This window comes from Phaseolus vulgaris, chromosome 1, assembly GCF_051622355.1.
Source record: "Phaseolus vulgaris cultivar YP4 chromosome 1, ASM5162235v1, whole genome shotgun sequence".
Classification (NCBI taxonomy): Eukaryota; Viridiplantae; Streptophyta; class Magnoliopsida; order Fabales; family Fabaceae; genus Phaseolus; species Phaseolus vulgaris.
Genome location: NC_143498.1, coordinates 32489786 through 32503656, shown reverse-complemented (window position 1 = coordinate 32503656; position 13871 = coordinate 32489786).

The following is a 13871-nucleotide window of genomic DNA, read 5'->3' as shown; positions in this document are numbered from 1 at the left end:
TTGTTTATGTTTTCATGTCAAGAAGAAAAAACAATTTTGAGTTTTCAGTTTGAGAGATTTTGTTTCTAAGATTTGAACATTCACATCAAGCTTTGTTTTTTCAAAGAGAGTGGAATAGGATTGCAATTGTATTGATTTCAGTTTGTACTGTGAACAAGTGTAATCCCTTCTAAACCTTCTGTATTTCTGGTGTGTTGTGTGTTCTTGAGGTGGTCAAGATCAATACTCTTGGTGTGTTTTGCCAAAGGGAGTGTGTTCCTTGAAGGGTTCAAGGTCACTACTTTGGTGGTTTGTGTGTTGTAATCTGGTTTGATTGTTTAGTGGATTACCTAGTGGTTTTTTGAGGATTGGATGTAGCTCTTGACTTAAGAGTGAACCAATATAAATTGTTGGTGTATCTCTCTCTTACTCTGATAACTGGTGTGTGGTCTAGGATCCACCTCTCGTGGCCCAGCTGTGTTGTTCGGGTCCCGATGTCCGACCTCTCCACCCTGTCTAGCGACACATCGGTACATCTTGGTGACCGATGTCTGACCACTCTTTGGTTCTTTGTCGCACGTGCTTCGCGAGATACTGGCCCACACTGCTCATGGGACCCCACTTACTGTTAGAGTTAAACAGTGTCTAAGTTCAAGAGGGGAGGGGTGAATTGAGCTTATCAAATTTTCGCAAAAGAAGCTTATTTACAGTGTAACAGAGGTGAAAAGAACAGATTGATTTTAAACAAAACAGATTTTTTTTACAGATGACTTTAGCACAACCAGAACATGAGCAACACGGTTAGATCAACCAGCAGTAATACCATAAACAAATTGATTAACTTTCACAGCTTATAAAGTTGTAGTTTGTAGCACAAAATTAATCAATTTTACTTAACACAAGGCATCTAGAGTAATGGACAAATGTCACAGTTCAGTCAAGGAAAACAGTTCACCCTTTTGCCATATTACAGATTCACACAGCAGCTTGATCTATGTTTAGAAAATTGATTAACAAGCTAGAATGGCATATTAAATCAGGTCCAAAATTAACAGATTTAGATTCAAAAGAACATATTCCTTTCTTGACAGATTATGTGAAAACTCATAATTAAGTGCAGGGATGAGAAGAGAAACACAAGAGAATTTTTATACTGGTTCACTCATCAAGAGCTACGTCCAGTTCACCTTACTCCAAGGTGGAATCCACTAAAACAGATACAATCAATTAGAGCACACACAGCAGTTCTTAAACCCTTGAAGAACTTCAACAACCAAGGCTGAAAAACACTATTCCAACATACCTTGCACTCCAAGAAACCCTATCTAGAGTGACTAAAACTTATACCTATTACAACAATGAATAAGGGAAAGATTACACCTGAAATTGTGTTGCAAGAACATAAACCAGTTGTTCTATTTGCTCCACAACAGTACCAACACCTTCAACCAGTACAAAGTTCTTCAAGAACAAGCTCACATGTATTTTACTTTTGAAAAACCTTTGCAGAACCTCTTGCAGAACCAACTCAGCATAACTGAAATAACAGACTGAGCTTTACTTTTGGTGCCCTAACAGAATTTCTAAAGGCCTTTAACAGAGAAGAAATAAACTGATTACTTCTCAATAAAACAGATTTATTTTTGTACTGAATCAAACCATTTAAGAAAACTTTAAAAAGCTTTTCCAAAACCATTTAACCACATCATGAGCTTGATCTTACTACCTTGATTTGGCATCTAGGATGGGTCATGCAGCAAAAGGCAACCTTGACAACACACAAGCCTAAAATACAGAATCATCTAAGACACATAGCAACCTAGCTAAAGACTACATCAAACACACCAATGCAAGGTTGAGATGAGCTTCATCCATCTCCAACACTTACATGGCCCCAATATCACCAGTGGTCAACGATGCCCGAGGACTGGTCGATACAGTATGTATTCAAGAGAGAAGTGTAGCGCCACGCTGAGGGTGGATACGTAAATAGATTGGACCCCTGATGTTGGTACAAGAGTTGGTATTGTGGTGGTTATTTTGTTATTCTTTTATGCATTCCCTGAAGGAAAGATTTCGTTCTGTTGCAACACCATGAAGGTGTGCCCTGTTGATCAAGAGTGATCAAAGGCTTTGAAGAATCCAAATCCAAGTGTTTGATGCAAGGCTGGAGTTGCTGTTATGTTTAGGATAGGATCTGGGTAGTTTATTTGTGTAATCCACTCTTTGTTGAATCTAAAGCTAATGTGTTTTTAAAACCTTTTAAGTTTAAAGTGTTTTTCAAACTAAGTGAAAAACAACCTGTTTTTTTGTCGAAACAACCGATTGTTTTACTCTTAGGTGTTTTTGAAAAGGCTGAAAACTGTTTTGGTTGGTTGACTTGCTGTCAAACCAAAACAATCGATTGTTTCGTGATTTCAATCGATTGTTTGTGTGAAAATCCTAACAGAATTATGTTTTGTTAGTTGAGTGTGCTTTAAATGATTTCTAACTGAATACGCTCCTCTATTAAATGCTTTGACCAATCTTTGAAAGCTATAAATAGTTTGTTTATATTTTACAACAAACAATAAAAACAGATTTGAGTTTTTTAGTTGTGAAAGATTGCTTTCAAGTTTTGAACATTCACATCAAGCTTTGGGTTTTCTTAAGAGAGAGTGGAATAGGATTACATCTGTATTGATTTCAGATTGTTCTGTAAACAAGTGTAATTCGTTCTGAATACTTTGTAAATTCTGGTGTTGTTTCCAAGGAGTGTTGTGTGCTCTTGAGGTTGTCAAGATCAACATTCTTGGTGTGTGTTGTGCCAAAGGAAGTGTGTTTCTTGAAGGATTCAAGGTCACTTCTTTGGTGGTTTGTGTGTAATCTGTGTTGATTGTTTAGTGGATTGCTCAGTGGCTTCTGGGGACTAGATGTAGCTCTTGGTTTAAGAGTGAACCAGTATAAAATATTTTGTATCTCTTTCTTCCCTCAAAACTCATTTAAATTCAGTTGTTATTTTTTTGCTGGTCTAAACAACCGATTGTTTTTCTGGTACTTTGCTGTTTTGTGCTTTATATCTTGGCTAACTGAATTTCTGATTGAGTTTCATACAAAGGATTTTGTTCTAGCCGAAAAAGTTTTCAAAAACCCCCCTTTAAACAATTCACCCCTCCCCCCCCCCCCCCCCCCCCCCCCGCCCTCTCGTTTAAAGCCGTATATTCTAACAATTGGCATCAAGAGCTTGGTACTTGAAAAATACTCAAGTTTGATCCTAAAATCTTTTTTCAGTGGCTGAAAAACTACCTTTTGGGGAGGGTGCCTCAATTAACATACCACCTCTGTTCTGCGATTTGAATTATCAATTCTGGAAAGTTAGAATGAAAATCTTTGTTGAATCTCTTGATAAAGGAATTTGGGATGCAATTGAAAATGGCCATTTTATTCCTAAATTTGAAAAGGATGGATCTTTTATTGAAAAACCTTAGTCCCAATGGACTGATGCTAAAAATAAAAAGGCCAAGTTTGATTGTATTGCCAAGAATATCATAACATCTGCTTTGAATTCAGATGAATTTTTTAGGATATCACAATGTTCATCGGCCAAGGAAATGTGGGACACTTTGGAAGTCACCCATGAAGGAACAAATGATGTGAAGAGAGCAAGAAAACATACTCGAATACAAGAGTATGAGATGTTCAGAATGCTTAAGGGAGAATCTATTGCTGAAGTGCAAAAGAGGTTCACTCACATCATCAACCATCTAATGAGCCTTGGAAAAACCTTTGATAAAGAAGAACTAAACATAAAGATTCTCAAGTGCCTTGATATATCTTGGCAACCTAAGGTAACAACAATTTTTGAATCAAAAGATTTGGCATCCTTGACAATGGCTTCATTGTTTGGTAAGCTTAGAGAACATGAGTTAGAGATGAATAAACTCAATGTTCAAGAAAGTGAAGATAAGCATGTGAGAAGCATTGCCTTGAAAGATGCCAAGCACAAAAGCAAACAAGATTCAAGTGATGAAAGTGAGTAAGAAAACCTTTGGTTGTCATGCTCTATCAAGACATTTTAAGATCTTGATGTTCAGCTCCTTTTTATCAAACGTCTTGTCAAGGCTCATAAGGTGATTGATGATGTGTGTAAACCTTTTCTGCACTTCAGCTATGGTTTCACCTTTCAGCATTCTAAACATCTCATACTCTTGGATGAGAGCATGTTTTCTAGCTCTTTTCACCTCATTTGTTCCTTCATGAGTGACTTCCAAAGTATCCCACATTTCTTTTGATGATTTGCATTGTGAGACCCTGAAAAACTCATCAGAATTTAAAGCAGAGGTTATAATATTTTTTGGCAATGCAATCGAATTTGGCCTTTCTACTTTCTGCATCAGTCCATTGAGACCATGGCTTCTCAATGACAGAACCATCTTTTTCAAATATTGGGATAAAAGGACCATTTTCAATTGCATCCCAAATTCCTTTGTCAAGAGATTCCATAAATATTTTCATTCTAACTTTCCAAAATTGGTAATTCAAACCACAAAACAAGGGTGGTCTGTTTATTGAGGCACCTTCCCCAAACGGTAGTCTATCAACCATTTTGAAAGATTTTTAGGATCAACTTGAATGACTTACAAGAACCAAGCTCTGATACCAATTGTTAGAAAAGATGGCTTTAAACTAGAGGGGGGGTGAATTGTTTAAAGAGGTTTTCGCAAACTTTTCAAAGCTAGAATGAACTTATTTCAGAAACCAATTGATTCAGCAATTCAGTTAGCCAAAACAGCAAGCAAAACTGTAATACTAGGAAAAACAATCGGTTGTTTCTTCGAAACAATCGGTTGTTTATACCAGCAAACAACAAACAAACTGAATTTAAAGAGATAGAGATAGAGAGATTGTACACAGTTGTTTATACTGGTTCACTCAAAATTAGAGCTACATCCAGTCTTCTCAGAAACCCTGAGGATATCCACTAAGCAATCACACCTTGATCACTTACACCACAACCAAGAGAATGACCTTGAAAACCTCAAGAAACACACTCTCCTTGGCCAACACTAAGATTGCTGATCTTGAACACCTCAAGAACACACAGCCAATCTCAGCAACACACACAAACGAATTGTTCAGCAGTTTACAAAGATTACCCTTGTTACAGATGAATATCTGAAATCAATACAAGCAGAATCCTATTCAGCACCTTGATCAATTTCTCAACTCTTTTGCAATATTAGAACTCTTTTAAAAACTCTTCTTGTCAAAAACTATGTTTCAAGATTCTTAATATATCAAAACTGTTTTTCAGAATATATCTAAGAATATAGTTTGTTATCAAATCTTAACAAACTCTTAATTGCATTTAAAGTTGATTGGTCAAAGCATTTAATGACTGGAGCGTATTCAGTTAAAGCATTTAAAGCTCAGTCAAAGAAAACAGTTTTTCTGTTATGGTTTTAAAACAAACAATCGATTGTTTCCTCGAATCAATCGGTTGTTTTGTTACTTAACAAAAACACCATTCAAAAACAGTTTTCAAACTTTCTCAAAACACCTAAGTGTAAAAAATCGGTTGTTTCGACAAAACAATCGGTTGTTTCAACTTAGTTTGAAAAAGATTTTGCTTTGATAAAAATGAGATGCTAATTGCTTTGAGATTTAATCTAAGGGTTGATTACAACATTGAACTACCCCAGAACAAAGCGAAAACCAGCACAGCAGCATCAAGCAAAGCAGAGGCATCATCCTTCAAAGGATTTGGATTCTTCAAAACATTGAACATCACTTGGTTCAACACCTCCATGGTCGTTCCTACCCGTGGGTATCGGGGGGTGACACTACTCAGGTACGGGCACATTCTTGGTCCGGACCCAGTTAACCCCCGAGGCCGGTCAACGGCTGAGGTCGGTCAACACCCGAGGCCAGTCAACTCCCTTGTTCATCCATGTGTTGACCCTGATGAGTCCCACCATGTGTTGACTTTGGTCAACGCCCGAGGACGGGTCGGTACAATTATCTTGTTAGAACTGTGGATAAGCTTTCAAAGGGTAAATCCAACTTTGAGAATGTATTGGCATCTCAAAATTGTGTTTTTGGAAGAGCTGGATTAGGTTTTAATCCACAGAACAAGCAAGATAAGTTTTCAAAGACTTTTTCAAAACTGCTAGGAAAATAATTGATTGTTAAGTCGAAACAACCGATTGTTACATGCTTTTATTGCATGAAAAGAGGCCATTCAGTCAGATTCTGTAAAATAAGGAAATATTATGTTCCCAGAGGTTTCATGAAATGGATTCCCAAAGGTTGTGAGGTTTCAAATGACAAAAATAAATCAAATGGACCCACATTTGTAAGGGGACCAAATATTGTTGCTTGAATTCATTTTGATGTAGGGATACTAGAGAAACATGAAGCTCTAAGTTATCTGATCTAGTTCTTGGAAGAAAAGGATTGTGACTAGAACTAAATTGAGGGTGTGTACCAGTCCAAGCTATTTCAAAAGCAAAAAGAAGCATTCTTGATAAAAAAAAACAATGACTCATTGTAGGGACTTCATAAAAGGATAAGACATTCCTTATCTTTGCTTTTTAATTACTGATTCATGATTAATTTTTTCTTCTTTTTCAAATGAGCAATTACATCTATTTTGAACCTTTCTCAATCTATGCTTGAAAATCACATTTTGTTAAACTGCTGCAGAAAAACAACCGATTGTTTCCTCGAATCAACCGATTATTTCTCCTCTGACAGCACTGTGAAGAATTGATTTAATTTCTCTATACATTATGTCTGTTGCAGATCTCAATAATGAAGGGATCTTGAGTCAATAAAGCAGTCTTGAAAGCCTGATTTGCTTCTAGAGGAAGTTACAAGTTGTCATAAAGGAATATATTCCATATCTTGGAAATTCAAGAGCCTTTATGTCTAGTCAAAAGTCACATGTGCTGACCATGTGTTTTTCTGCTCTATGCTGACGTTTTCTATGCAGAGCTTGGACCAGTTTTCTTTCTTGAAGACTGAAACCCACAATCACCAAAGGATCAAAGAAGGTTTCTGCTTTGCTATAAAATCTGTTGCAGCTGTTTTCCTTCACAAAACCAACCAATTGGCTCATCTCTCGCAACATCTCTCCTTGTGTGTGTGCCTTTGCCTCATTTTGCTGTCATGGATTCCACTCCACCTACATCCAAGAGGATCAAAATGATGGTTGTCAAGTCAGGAGGAAGGCTTGAGGGCTGGTTTTCAGGAGATAATGATTTAATTGAAAGGTATCGCTTTGAGACAAGTACAAAAGTGATTAACAATCCAAAAGTTGTCTCCTTTGATTGGTTGAAATACCAAAAGCTGGACAATGTGAGAAGGCTTCTCAAGGATCAGCTGCTGAAGAGATTCTTGGAGATGAAGGGGAACATTTATCCAGATTTAATTCGGGTGTTCTACACAAACTTAAAGTTTGAAGGAAACAATCTTGTTTCACATGTTAAAGGTGTAGACATGGAGATTACCCATGATGTATGGGCTGCTGTAACTGGTTGAAGTATGCTGGTCTTAGAACCAATAAAGGAAACATTGGTTTTGTGGAAGATTTCAACAAGATTCAATACTACAAAAGTTGTTTGAAGAATCCACAAGCTCAAGTAAGAACTTGTTCAGTTGGAGGATTGAAATTAGATGAGAGGGTGTTCGCTCTCATAGTCACTTGGATTCTAACTCCAAGGGGGAGCAACCATTATGTTTTAACAGAAGAAGATCTTGTCTATATCTACTGCATCATGAAGAAAGTCAAGACCAATTGGATTCATATCATCAAAGAGCATATGCAAAAGTCCATGAGGTGAAGTGACTACCATTATCCCTATGCTGTTTTAATTTCTAAATTTCTACTCTATTTTGAAGTGAATCTTGAAGATGAAACCTATGAGTTGGTAAAATCAACACAAGAAGTGAATAATGGTTCACTAAGCAAAATGGGTTTCACCAAGATAAATGGAAGATGGGTAAGCAAAGATGGTGATCATGGTGGTTCCTCAAGTGTTGCAGCTGCTGATTTTGGTGAAGAAGATCAAGTTGTTGATATGAATATTCACGATGAAGAACAACCTGCAACTGACTTTGATGCTGGAACAAGTGTTGGACATCAAGGGGATGGGATTCCCTCAATGTCTTCTTTTGAAAGATACATGGTGGATAGACTTGATAGCTTTGCTGAAAATCAAAGAAATCTCCATGATCTTTGTGTTACAAATTTCCAGAACATTGACAACATATTCCAGAGCATGGACACTCTCTTTCAGACCCTGGATGAACATATTGAAGTTGTTCAGAACCAGATCTTTGAGCTGCAATATGGCAAGGATGACTGAAGAAAAACAACTGGTTGAATGCTTGAAACAACCAATTGTTTTTGCTCTGTAGAAGTTTTACTGCTCTTTCTTTTTATATTTTGTTTTATCTGGAAAATTTATGTTTTATCTCTTCCTAAAGTCTATTTGTGAAGACAAATAGGGGGAGAATTTTGTGTTGTGTTGTCTAAAACTCTGCAAACTCTATCTGCTTTAGTGGTTTTTAATTCTACTACTGCTGCTGATGTTTTATAGTTTGGAAGTGGTTTGCCTTTTTGGTTGGTTTTCTCTGTTGTATTGGTTATGCAGAAAACAAGCTAAATGTGCTATTCTAATCGGCTGCTATAGATGTTGTGTATTGCTTAAGCTTTGTTTTGCAGGAACTGCTTCAGATTCAAACAAAGTCCAACACAAGCAATAGGGATTTGTCTTCATCAAATAGGGGGAGATTGTTGATCAAGAGTGATCAAAGGCTTTGAAGAATCCAAATCCAAATCCAAGTGTTTGATGCAAGGCTGGAGTTGTTGTTGTGTGTAGGATAGGATCTGGGTAGTTTATTTGTGTAATCCACTCTTTGTTGAATCTAAAGCTAATGTGTTTTTAAAACCTTTTAATGTGTAATCTGTGTTGATTGTTTAGTGGATTGCCTAGTGGCTTTTGAGGACTGGATGTAGCTCTTGGTTTAAGAGTAAACCAGTATAAACTGTTTGTGTATCTCTTTCTTCCCTTAAACTCATTTAAATTCAGTTGTTATTTCTTTGTTGGTATATTGTTTTGAAGAAACAACCGATTGTTTTTCTGGTGCTTTGCTGTTTTGTGTTTTATATCTTGGCTAACTGAATTTCTGATTGAGTTTCATACAAGGGATTTTGCTCTAGCTGAAAAAGTTTTCAAAAACCCCCTTTAAACAATTCACCCCTCATCTCGTTTAAAATCATATATTCTAACAAGCCCTTGAGTAGAATATTTTCCTGTTGAATATGCTTTCAGTTGAGATTATATTCTCGTGATAGAAAGTTGTTACAAGAGGTAAACTATAAAAGGGACTTCAGATTCCATGTTAAGGTATGTTGTTTCTAAGACTGAAACTAATTACTTCTTGTTTCTTATAAGCCATGTACTGACTTGATCGTCGGAGTGCAATCAACAGGTAGGGGCCCCTCTGTTTCAACGGAGCTACGTTCCAGTACACCAAGACGCAGCACAGATTCCATAAGAGACAGACGGAGCTAGAGCTTGTTATTAAGGTCAACCAGCGAGCAGGTCAACCGGTAAGAATAGTAAGGATTTAAAGTTTACACTCATACATAAATACCTAAGTTATTATACTTCATATTTTATTCACAATTCTTGTTACTTCGTTTCTTCTGTGTAGTATTCTTTCTTCATTGCGTGAGACTATGTCAAATTCAGATTAAATTACCATTATATTTTTTCCAGATTATGCTAACTTAAAATTCTTTGTTATGTGTAGGCTGCATTTGAGGAACACTTTGAAGAACTAAGTGCCAAAGTTGTCAATATTGTGACCTAGAGACAAAACAATGGACTACCATCCAATATTAATAAAAGTTTTAAATTATTCAAATCTTAAATAAATACATATCCTAAATTATTTAATGTCATCTTAAATAAAAATATAAAATTAAAACAAACTAAGTTTTTCAAAATCCTAAATAAACATAAATCCTAAATTATTTTATTTCCTACTTAAATAATAATATAAAATTTTGAAAATTTCATATATCCTAAAAAAAATTTGAAAATTTTACATATACATTTATATTTATATTTATATTTATATTTATATATATATATATATATATATTTAATTATATAAATTATATTTTTATACAAAATAATGAAGAAACCGTGTCAAATAAATCAACAAAAACTTGGAGCAGGATGGAACAATTTATGTATGTTAAATGACTTCAAAGAAGACGATAAGATTGATAAGATTATTTTTGAAGCAGATGTTAACCTATGAAATTAATAAATTTGAGTTATTCGCCTTTTAGGAGGAATCATTTTTTTACATAATTGTTTATTGTTACTTACTTTCCTCAAAATATGTGTTAGTTTGTTAATACTTGAACAATTTATTTATTTACGTGTATTATTTTTCTTTATGCATTGTTTATATTAACTTTAGTATGTTTATTTTATTTATTTATTCTTATATACCAATGTATATTTCTTATATACTAATATTTTATTTTTAATTAATTTATTTATTTTCTTATTTACATTTATATTTATATATATATATAGTTTAATAAATTATATTTTTATACAAAATAGTGAAGAAAAGGCATCAAATAAATCAACAAAACTTGAAGCGGGATGGAATAATTTAAAGATGTAAAATTATTTCAAAGGAGACAATAAGATTGTTTTTGAAGGAGAGGTTAACATATCAAATCATGAAATTCGAGTTATTCGTCTTTTATGATGAATCCTTTTTTTTACATAATTATTTATTGTTACTTATTTTCCTCTAACTTTGTGTCAATTTGTTGATACTTGAACAATTTATTTACTTACGTGTATTATTTATGTGTATGCATTGTTTATATTATTTTTTGTATGATTAGTTTTTTTATTTATTCAAATATACTGATTTGTATTTCTTATATATTAATATTTATTTTATAATTTATTTATTTATTAATAGATTAATAATACTTCATAAATAATGAATATCTTGCATTCCTTTCCAGTGCATAGCACGGGTTGAAAACCTAGTTAAAGACACTCGTAGAGACAAATAAACCCTCAAATACTACACCCTACTCAAAGATTCCTCGGACATTCATTTGGGCACAATACCCAATCCGAGTATGAAAATTTAGCATTAGGAATTTTATTCAGTTGTGTCACACTAAAAACTTCTAGACCATCTACTTTTCCTTAAAAATAATCTTATTTTTGTGGTTCCAAATCATGTTCACAATAGCTATCCAGACACTCTTCCAAATATTATTTTGTTTCACATTCAGATCCATTAGATTAAAGTTTAGAAAACGTTGTTACGGGTCATTATGGTGAACAAGTTAGATTTCAACCCATCTATCACGCATACATCATATGAAATAAGATACCTTGCATGGTAGGAGAAAGTGTGAAATCTTTTTCTCTAATTACAAAATTCACATAGTGTACCAGGTAACCAGACCCCTGCTTACCAAATTAATCTTTGTTAGTACTTTATCCTTAAGTAACCTTCATGCCACATGTGTAGCTACTGAGGAAAAATTTATGTTTCACATACTAGGGGTAACAATTATATTTGTCTACTGCAACTTGGTTCAACCCATATCTACTTTTTCATTCTATTTGTATAATTTTTTAATTTTCATTGTGATCACATTATAAAAAGAAAGAAACATATAATAGACGATCTACTGATATATCTCCTATTTTAAATTCTAAAATGGAAAGAAAATTAGCTGATCAAACTTATAATTATGAGATGCAATGTGAGTCATATTTTCAGCATCCTTGGCATTATAATCCATATTGTCAGTAGTCCCATGAGCAACCTCAACGACAACCATATTATCAACAATTTTATTTTGACGAACATGAGCAAAGTCATCCACCCTTTCAACAATTTGTGTAGCCTAACATTACTCCTCCTACTTTTAAATAACCAACTTTAGAGGAGATATTGAGGTAAATGAATCAGAGAAGCATAAAATCTCATCAAGAATGGAACACTAACAATATTGCATGGGAGGCTAACAATATTGCAATTAATAAAAAAAGCTTGATCAAATAACTTATCGCATAAATGAGACTGTTGAAGCTGAGACTATGGCACCATAAATAGTTTTCCAGCCTCTACCGATGGGAAGATAAATCATTGCTTAATCAAGAGAGCATTAAATGTTGTGACACATGAAGATCATTCAATGCATCAAATAAACACTAAGGATGAAAATGTGCTTGAGTTTCCAAGAGATTTTAACTTTTCCAATCCAAATAAATGTACAAAGGCTGATGAGTTCCTAGTGTGCACTAACCTTGTGTTGTAGATCTTGATACAAAAGTTGTTTATGTTGCTATACCTTCAGAATCTACTGAAATAGATTAGGCACTACTAGCAGATGACTTTGATAGGGTTTTAGAGGTAATACAAGAGAAAGAAAAGCATAGATGACTTTGATAGGGTTTTAGAGGTAATACAAGAGAAAGAAAAGCATATATCTTTTTCAAGTAGACATGTTAGTCAAGAAGAAAAATGATATTATTCTTCCATAGCTTCAAAGAATACAACCTTCACTATTTAAGTTGAAGCCCATATCACTCATTCCATTATCTTCACTGGCTACACCCTCTATCATAGTTAGAACATGCACTACAAGAAATTGTCCATTTACATATTGATTATTACATACAAATCTAAATCTGTATGTAAAGTGAACAATACATACGAATATTTACATACAAATTTAATTCAGTAAGTAAAGAGACATTACATACGGATTTTTCCGTATGTAAGCCAAAAGTGATTACATATGGATATTTACATACAGATTTTTCCGTATGTAAGCCAACATTGATTACATACGAATATTTACATATGGATTTTTCTGTATGTAAGCCAAAAATAATTACATACAGATTTATTCAGTATGTAATTTTGGTGCCATGAAACGAGAATAATTACATACAGATTGTATCCGTATATAAAGTATTACATATAGAATATTTTTAATAATTGTAATAATAATAATATTGATATTAATGATAATATTTTTATTAATATTAATAATAAGAATATTAATAATAATATTAATAATCATTATTGTAATATTAGTAATAATAATATTAATAATAATAATAATATTTCTAATATTTCTAATGTTTATAATATTTCTAATATTTCTAATATTTCTAATATTTCTAATATTTCTAATATTTCTAATATTTCTAATATTTCTAACATTTCTAATATTTCTAATACTTCTAATACTTCTAATATTTCTAATATTTATAATATCTATAATATCTATAATATCTATAATATAATATTTATAATATTTATGATATTTATAATATTTATGATATTTATAATATTTATGATATTTATAATATTTATTATATTTATAATATTTATGATATTTATGATATTTATAATATTTATGATATTTATGATATTTATGATATTTATGATATTTATAATATTTATGATATTTATAATATTTGTGATATTTATAATATTTATGATATTTATAATATTTATGTATTTATAATATTTATGATATTTATAATATTTATGATATTTATAATATTTATAATATTAATAATATTTATAATATTTAATAATATTAAGAATACTTAATAATATTAACAATATTTAATAAAAATAATAATATTATTAATATTATTAATATTATTAATATTTATAATATTAATAATATTAATAATTTTTATAATATTAATAATATTATAATATTTAATTATATTTACAATATTAACAATATTTAATAATATTAATAATAGTTATCTTATGAATAATCTATACATATATATAAAGAGGATTGAACTTTAACGACT